This window comes from Hydra vulgaris, chromosome 15 (genome assembly GCF_038396675.1).
Source record: "Hydra vulgaris chromosome 15, alternate assembly HydraT2T_AEP".
Taxonomy (NCBI): Eukaryota; Metazoa; Cnidaria; class Hydrozoa; order Anthoathecata; family Hydridae; genus Hydra; species Hydra vulgaris.
Genome location: NC_088934.1, coordinates 6,083,772 through 6,092,500, shown reverse-complemented (window position 1 = coordinate 6,092,500; position 8,729 = coordinate 6,083,772).

The window sequence follows — 8,729 nt, the reverse complement described above, 5'->3', positions numbered from 1 at the left end:
CTCAATTTCTCCACATTTAACCTTAAGTGCTTTTTATCACAGTTTGATCTCTCTAAATCTATTATCTCATTCTTTTTATTCATCAGAATCTCCCTACTATCGTACCTATTACAACTACCTTAAAGCTGACTGAGTCTTTATCCATGATTTTCTTTGTGATGGCCCTTGGGTAGAAACCTTTCGTCTTCCTGCTGACAAATATGCTTCTTACGTAACTTCTTCGATATAGATTGATATAGAATCTTTCATTCCCTCCTGACAATTCAATGTCAAGATTTACTCTTCTCCATAGTTTTGCTCTCATTGTGCTGCTGCAATTTCCATTTGTAACCATTACTTTCATATCTATCAGCAAAACTGATAATTCTCCAAAAAACAGACGTCTGTTTACTACTGCTAGAAACCATTATAAAAAGGTTTTGTCTAACGCCAAAGCCCGCTATTAAAAGGTCACAAAATCTCGTATTTCATCTCAAAAATTAGGCTCTCGTGACCTCTGGAAAATTTTTAACATGGCCACCACTTTTGTATGGTTCAGATATTGTGACCTCACCTAAAGAAAAATCTGAACTGTTTGCTATAAACTTCTCATCAATATCATCTCTTGATTCTACTAGTCGTGTTCTACCCGATATAGCCGACAAGCAGGTTAATCCATTGCCTGAACTTTGCAATATTCCAGCTTCTGTATTTAAAGTGATTTCCTGCTTAGTCTTTTCTACAGCTTATGGTCCAAACAACATACCTGTTATAGTCTTGCAGAAGTGTTCTCCGGAGCTGTCGTCTATACTTTCAAAACTATTTAACAAGTGCAACAAGTGAAAACTGTTATCCTATTTTCAACAATTCTGGAGACCGATCTGACTCGTCTCACAAGCGTCCCATTAGTTTTCTTTCTATAATAAGCAAGGTTTTTGAGTTTTTAATTAAGAAACACTTAGTCTCTCATCTTGAATCTATTTACTTACTTTCTGATCATCAATATGGATATCAATCTTCTCGTTCTATTGCTGATTTTTTAACAACATTTACTAATAGTTTTTATCGTGCATTAGATAGATGTGGAGAGGCTTAGGCTATCGTACATTAATGATCTCCCAGAAATTCTTACATCTAAGGTGGCAATGTTCGCTGATGATAATATCGTTTATTCTTGTCTTGAGAAAAAGCCAACACTCTCTGATTTGAGCTCGAAAAGAATCTCTTTTAGAATTTGAGCTCGAAAAGAATCTTACTTTTGCAACAGCATGGGGCTCTCATGGCTGGTAAGCTTTAACTCAGATAACTTTTTTTAGCTAATTATTATTGCAACAATCTAGATCTTTCAGTTGCAATATTTATGAACAATAATGTACTCGATGAGTTATCTACCCTTCACCTTCTAGTATAAACTCTTCCGATTATTTTTGGAAACCATATATTAAATTGATTGCAAAATTAGCATCTGCTAAAGTTGCATCTCTTTATCGTGCTCGCCACTCTCTTATTCAAGATTTTGTTCTTTATCTTTACAAATCTCCTATTTGTCCTTGTACGGAATACTGTTGCAATATCTGGAGTGGATCTCCCAACGATGCCCTTTCCCTCTAAGACAAGGTGCAAAAAGGCATTGTAAACATAGTTGGACCTACTCTTGCAGCAAACCTCGAACCATTATCTCATCGTCGTAACATTGCTTCTCTTTCTTTTTTCTACAAATACTATAATGGGCACTGTTCTAAAGAGCTAGCGTTTCCTTTATTCGCTCAATACCATACAACAAACAGTTCAAAAGAGCTATTTTGTCTGCAAATGCAATTGCTCTGTTGAAATATTTTGTTAACAGATTTAAAAAAGATTTTAAATATATTTTAAATATATCATTATAGTTTAATCATAGCGTTTTTGTTTTGATTTATTAATTATTAGAAAAAGGTTAGAAGTCGGCTATTCTAAGCCACTATGGTTTTTTGTTACTATGCATAGTAATAATAAAAATTCTACTCTTTTTTAGTATTGCTAAATTATTGCAAGAAACTAGAATAGTATACTTTAGGTAAAAAAAAACTTTAAATAATATTCTTATTGCAAATTTTATTGCTTGCCACAGTTTTTTTTTTAAGGAAAATTTTTTTTAAAAATTGCAATAAAATTCAAAAATTTTTATTTTGTATTTTGTTTTTCAATTTAATAAACCATTTAAAAAAAAAAAATTTATTAGGAGTTTTAACTAAAAAATTTAACTTTTAACCTACTGTGCCTTGGTTTATATAAAGTTTCGCTTTAAAATGATATTCGATAAAAGAATTTTAAAAATTCTACTTTTTTTATTCTTTGCAGGGTTTAAATGACAGTAGGGTTATTTAAAAAATTATCTTTTTAATGTTTTAATTTTATAAAGCAGCTAGAAGTGCCGTTTTTTCGATTTTATTAAAAATAACATGCATAATTAAGAGTTGCTTATTTTCTCCGTTTACTTAGTTTTTAAGTTTTCGGGTCAGCATTTTATTAAGTTATAGTGATTGCGTTCGTAAGGAGAGTTATTTTCCATCCAGTGGACGACATTGAATACTGTGTTAAAGTGAAGGTAGCGAGTATATTGTTGGTTGGTTTAATAGTGCGGTTTTGTGGAATACCCTAAAAGGACTTGTTACTAAAGAGTTACGATGTTGTTAGAGGGCGGGGAGCGGGGAGGGATCAAAAACGGTCAAAAATTGCGTGATGTAATAGATTACCTCTTATGCTCAATGCAACAATAAAAAATTTCTATCATTGACTTCCGCAGAGAAGAAGTACTAGCAGATACTGAATGATTAAATAATTTGTTGATATTTATGGATATTTATTGCTTAAAAACAGATATATACCTTACAGACAGAAGACCACGGGGAGATATAATTAAGCAAAAATAATTGAGTCTCTGGCTGTAATAATGAGTAAATAACTTCATTTAAATTTAAAATACGAGAAAACAACCTTTTAGTCTGTCCACCCATTACTTCACCATCTTTACAATTGAGAATATCCAAGGAAAGATCAGAATTTTTTTTTAGTTAACACAATATAAACCTTCAGGAGTAATTTGAATTATATATTATTCAAATTACTGGTGACGATAAAATTCATCCATTATACTATAAAACTTGATAAATTCTGCATTAGAATTAACAAATCTAATAATTAAAAAAATTTGTTCTTTATTTTAAATGTTTGAGATTCCATCAGCAATAATAAAAAACATTTCAACATTTTTTTTGTCTCATAAATTACTTTTTCGCAAAACTTTATCAGCTCATTTTGTAATGGATTTGAAATATAAAAAGCGTTTTTTTATGATATAATAGATAATCTACAAGTATTTCATCTCCAGATTTGACACGAAAGCAAAGCAATTTAATAAAAAAATGAAGAAATTCAAATAGAAAAAAGAAGGAACTCAAAGGAAAAAACTAAAGAATTCAAAGAAATTACCTGCAGTATGATTAAAACACTCATCAACCATAAAACTTTGAATCACCTATTGTTTAATTAATTGGAACCAATAGTCTTGTTTTAGTAATTGATACCAATAATCTTGAACATCCAGAAATCTGTAATTAAGTTATGCTTTGATCGGTTATATTACTATTTTGATAGATTCAAAATTGATTAGCTCTGTTTTAGGAAACCAAAAATATGATAAAGAAAAACGAACAAACTTAAAACTTTAGCAATTTGTTGTGCCAGTTACTTTTTGAAAACCTTTACAACAAAAAAGAATGCAAATTACTTCATAATTCTCAAAGGATGTTAATCGGGGATAAATAACTTGGCTAAATAGTAGTTCATACTTCTTAAGGTCTAAACCTGTATATAGACATTGTTTCATATGCCCAATAATGAACAACCTATGAAAATGAAAACCCATGAAAAAACCCCATGAAAACCCATGATTTCAAAACACATAGCACTGTGGGACCATTCTATTGAAATAGGTGGCTAAAAACATAATTGTTGTACTTATGTGGATATTAAGCTTTAATTGAGTAAAATAGAGAATTAAGAAAATATTTTTTATTACTGTGTTTAACATGCTCATAAGCAAAGCAAGAAAGAGGGGGGGGGAGGGATCATGAGCGCTGAGTACACCAGTTGGATTTTTTATATGTGACACTTTCTTGCGTTAATTGAATAATGAACAACTTTCAAATTCTGCAAACATGAGTCCAAAAAAAGATTTTTGCTGCTGTTATATACTAAATTTAAATTCATTGACAGGTTTTAACTTTCATTGAATAATCGTTTATTTTCTGAAAGTTATGGTCATGTAAAGTTTGTAAAACCCTCATTTTGGGAAGGGTGAAAACTTTGTTATAGTTACTAAAGTTATATCTTTTGAACTTTAAGAGATTATTAAATGAGAATTAAAGTCTGTGTTTTAATTCTCAACTAATTATAAATAACTAGCTGTCATGACTCATAAAATACGGGTCTTGACAGCTAGTTTTTATTATACGGGTCGGTGTGGTAAATTTCTTTCGCACCGACCTTTTCTATACTTATTCCTTACTTCAGTATATTTTAGTAAGAGATAAAATAATATATATATATATATATAAAAACTATACTAATTATTTACTTTTTGAAGCTATAAAATAAATTTTTTATTATATTTAACTTTTAACAACTTTTAACGTTTTGGAAGACATTGCGCGAATCGCTATTTATCAACAAATTGGATATCAGTACCAGTCTAAACAGTATTTAGAATACCCGCTTAAAATGTGTTAATATATACCATTGGTAAAAAAAGTTTGGTATAAAAAATTGGTATAAAAACATGAGATGACTTAAATATGTGGAATAACGGACTTAAAATGACCCGTATAATTATTACTGAATATTAATATATTACTGGTAATGGTAAGTCTATTTCACACCAACCATTTTAATAATTTCGCTTTATTTCAATAATTTTTTAAAAAAGCAAAATATAAAAATTTTTGTTTTGAATTTACGATAAACTTTCAATAGTTTACAACTTCTGTAAACTTTTTTCTGAAAATTTTTTTTCAGGCCATCAGCAGCTCATTCCATAGATCATCAAGGTTATTTTTTAAAAAACCGGAAAATTTTTTGGGTAAAATATCCGGAAAATATTTTCCTCTTAAATTTGCTTTTACCTGAGTCGTTTCAAACTTTTTTAAATTTTAGTATAAGCGATGAGTAAAAAAGCTTAAAAAACAAATATATTATAAAAATATATTCCTAAACTTGTATTTCTATCAAAAACGTTTTGGCTGTCCGGAAAAGGTAAAAGTTGAGAAAAATCCGGAATTCCGGAAATATCCGGAAAAAGAAATTCCCTGTTTTTAGAACTCTTGCCATGTTAATTTTAAAGAAAATTTAAGTTTCTATGTAAAATCTTTTTTCTATAAAAAAGAAATTTGTCTCAATGCGTACATTCAATCCATTGCTAAGCATATTAAAACCTCAAACTCTATCATGACATATGCGCAACAAATTTCTAACGGTGTTTTCATGTTTTTAGAAATTTTAAAAAACTTTTGAAAAATTCTCTCCCTCTCGTTTGTTATAGTATATAAAGGGTGATTTTTAAAAGGTATGCCTTTTAAAAATCACCCTTTGATTTTTAAAAAAGCACAAAAAGGTTTGAAAAACTGATGAAATCTTTATTTGAGTCGATAGAATGGTCGATATAATTTAATGTTTAAAGATTTATTTCATGTAAATGTTGTCTGCCTTAATATGGCTCCACAAGAAATAGTCGGAAGACGTTAAATCGATCTGGGCGGCCAATTGACGGGCCCCAAACGTGAGATAAACTGTTCACCGAACTTGTCTCTCAATTGGGGCATTGTTTTGTCTACTGCAGAGATAATAAACGGCAGAAATCTTTTCGCCTCCACGTTTCTTCCGCTATTGGTGGCCGCTTCCCAAAACTTTTTTTACCTGCAGAATTTTATGGCTTCCACCTCCAGATGTTTCCGCCTCCCAATTGGAGGCCACCGTTAAAACTTTGTTTAAGAAGCAGAGTTTTTTGGTTGGCACTGCCAATCGGGAGGCGAAAGCCACTGGGGGCTGCCGTCAGAAGATACTTTTGAGGCAAGGTGATTTGGAAATTTCCTACAATGGCTTCCGCCTCGGTCGCAACCAGAAGCTTTATTTGGAGGCAGAATGTTTTGAAGGCCAACGCCAATCGGGAGCCGGAAGCTATTGACGGCCGCCGTTAGAAGATATTTTGGAGGCAAGACGATTTGGAGGCCGTCTCCAGTCGCTTCTGCCTTTCAATTGATTGCGCCCGTCAGAACTTTTTTATTGAGGCAGAATGTTTTAGAGACCAATGACGACCGTTGTCATAAGTTATTTTGAAGGCAAGACAATTTGGAGGCCGCCTCCAGTGGGTCTTGCCTTCCTATAGACTGCTGCCGCTAGAACTTTTTTATAGAGGGGAAATGTTTTGGAGGTTGCCTCCAATCGGGAAGCGGAAGTCACTGGCGACTGCTGTCAGAAAATTTTTCGGAAGCAAGATGATTTGGAGACCGCCACCAATGGCTTCGGTCTCCCAATTTACTGCTGCCGCTAGTACTTTTTTATAGAGGCAGAATGTTTTGGAGGCCGTTGTCAATCGGGAGGCGAAAGACATTGACGGTCATTGACAAAAGATATTTTGGAGTGAAGTTGATTTTGAGGCCGCCCCCAGTGGTTTCTGCCTCCCAGTTGGTTGCAGCCGCTAAACTGGAGGTGAAATTTTTCCTCCCGCCGCCTGAAGTTGAAGTCAAAGGGGCAAAATTTTCATTAAAAAAATTAAATCTTTAAATTGCTTGGTAATTTAAAAAAGTTTGAACTTTTGAACAAGTCGCTCATCAGTTGAATAAAAACTATCACTTTTCAACCATAACATTAAATTCTTAATTTTACTCATTAGATATTGTTAAAAATTCTTGACAAACCCAATATTCTTAAATACTCATTAAAAGTTTTAGAAATTAATATTGGTTTGAATTGAATTTTTTCCAATAATCAAAATTTTTACGAAAATTGTTTTTTTTTTTTTTTGAAAATGGAAAATGCGCATTCTTCGAATCAAATATTATTCTAGGGGGCTGTTCAAATAATAAGTGACAATTTTAGGGGGGAAGGGGGAAGGGGAGGGGTATTGGAAAGTGTCACCAAATATCACATGGAGGATGTAATATCCGTGTTCGGCATACGATGATATGCTATGTTACAATTCTTGTACGACCTCAGACACCGCCCGTCCGAGTGGAAAAAAGGTGAAATGAAAACCGATGAACCGGTGATAAGCAATGCACCGAGGAACTAGACGATTAAACCGAAAGGTTAAAAAAAAGTTCCCGGGTTCAAAAAAAAGAATGACACGCATGCGCATGCACATGCGCGCAGAAAAACAAAGGATCAGGTGTCGAAAAAATTTTTTTATAGAAAAAAAGGTTACAAATGAAATTTATTCTGTTCCCTAAAAACAGCGCATGCGCAGAAATAAAATTTTAATGAAGCGTGACAAAAAGTATTTAAGGAGTGAAAAAAAATGAAATGGGTTCATAACGAATGGAATCAACAAACAAACCGTTACAACAATTTCAAACTCCAACGACAGTAGCAGTAGTTCAACCTTATAAACCTGATCCTCCAATAGATAATGGTGGTACACACGACTCACATGGGAATCGTATTCGATATTATGAAGTGTATTAATAAATCGAAAATAGCGTCGATATTAACATTTTCGAGCTTGTTTATTGTTATTGTAGCAGGAGGATATTTATTTGGAGCGTTATTACGAGTTTTTATATTACTTGGAACAATGTTGGGATTTTATATTTGTAATAAAAAAGTGTAAAATTTTTTTAATGATATATATTATAATAAAATTAAGGTTTAATATTTCTAATTCCGTTAAAAATTCCTCCAGAAATAGCGCCACCCAGAACAGCTTTTCCAATTGTAGGTAAAAGAGGTATAAGACGACTTCCTAATGTAGCCAATAAGGGTCCTATAAATTTTCCACGCATGCGTCTTCTTCTTCTTCGTCCTGCACCTTTTAGAGGTGGTAAATAAACTCTTCCTTTTCCTCTTCTTTTTCCAGCTCCTTGTAATGGAGGTAAATAGACTCTTCGGCAGCCTCTTTTTTTACCTTTACCTTGCATAATTGTTTTTAATGGAAGTAAATAGGGTCCTCTTCCTCTTTTTTTTCGCATTTTATGTATATCATATGTTTAATTCGGTTAATTTATTACGTGTAAAGTCAAAAGCGTATTTTTGCCAAGTAGGTAATTGTTTTTAAATGTATTTAGCAGCTGCAAAGGTTGCTAAATCTTTTACAATGTCTCCTTCTAATCCAAAACCTCTTCTTCTTTTATTTTGTTTACGATAACGTTTTAATTTCTTATAGTGTTTTTTGTAATGTTTTTTGCGATTTTTATACATTTTTTAACGCGGTAAAATAGCAGATATTAAAGACGGAGCTAAAACCGCTGCTAACAAGGGTAGAAATTTACCTCTCATACGTCTTTTTAAATGCCTTTTTGAGTGTTTTCTACCTGCGCCTTTTAAAGGAGGTAAATAAACTCTCCCTCTTCCTCTTTTTTTATATGATTTTTTTTTTATTTTACAAGCGGTGCAACACCCTATTTTACGCATTGCGTTGCTTTTGAAGATAATCCAAAGCGTAACCCCCTACGTTTGGATTCAATAGCCGTTTAGCAAAATTTTTCACTTTGGTAATA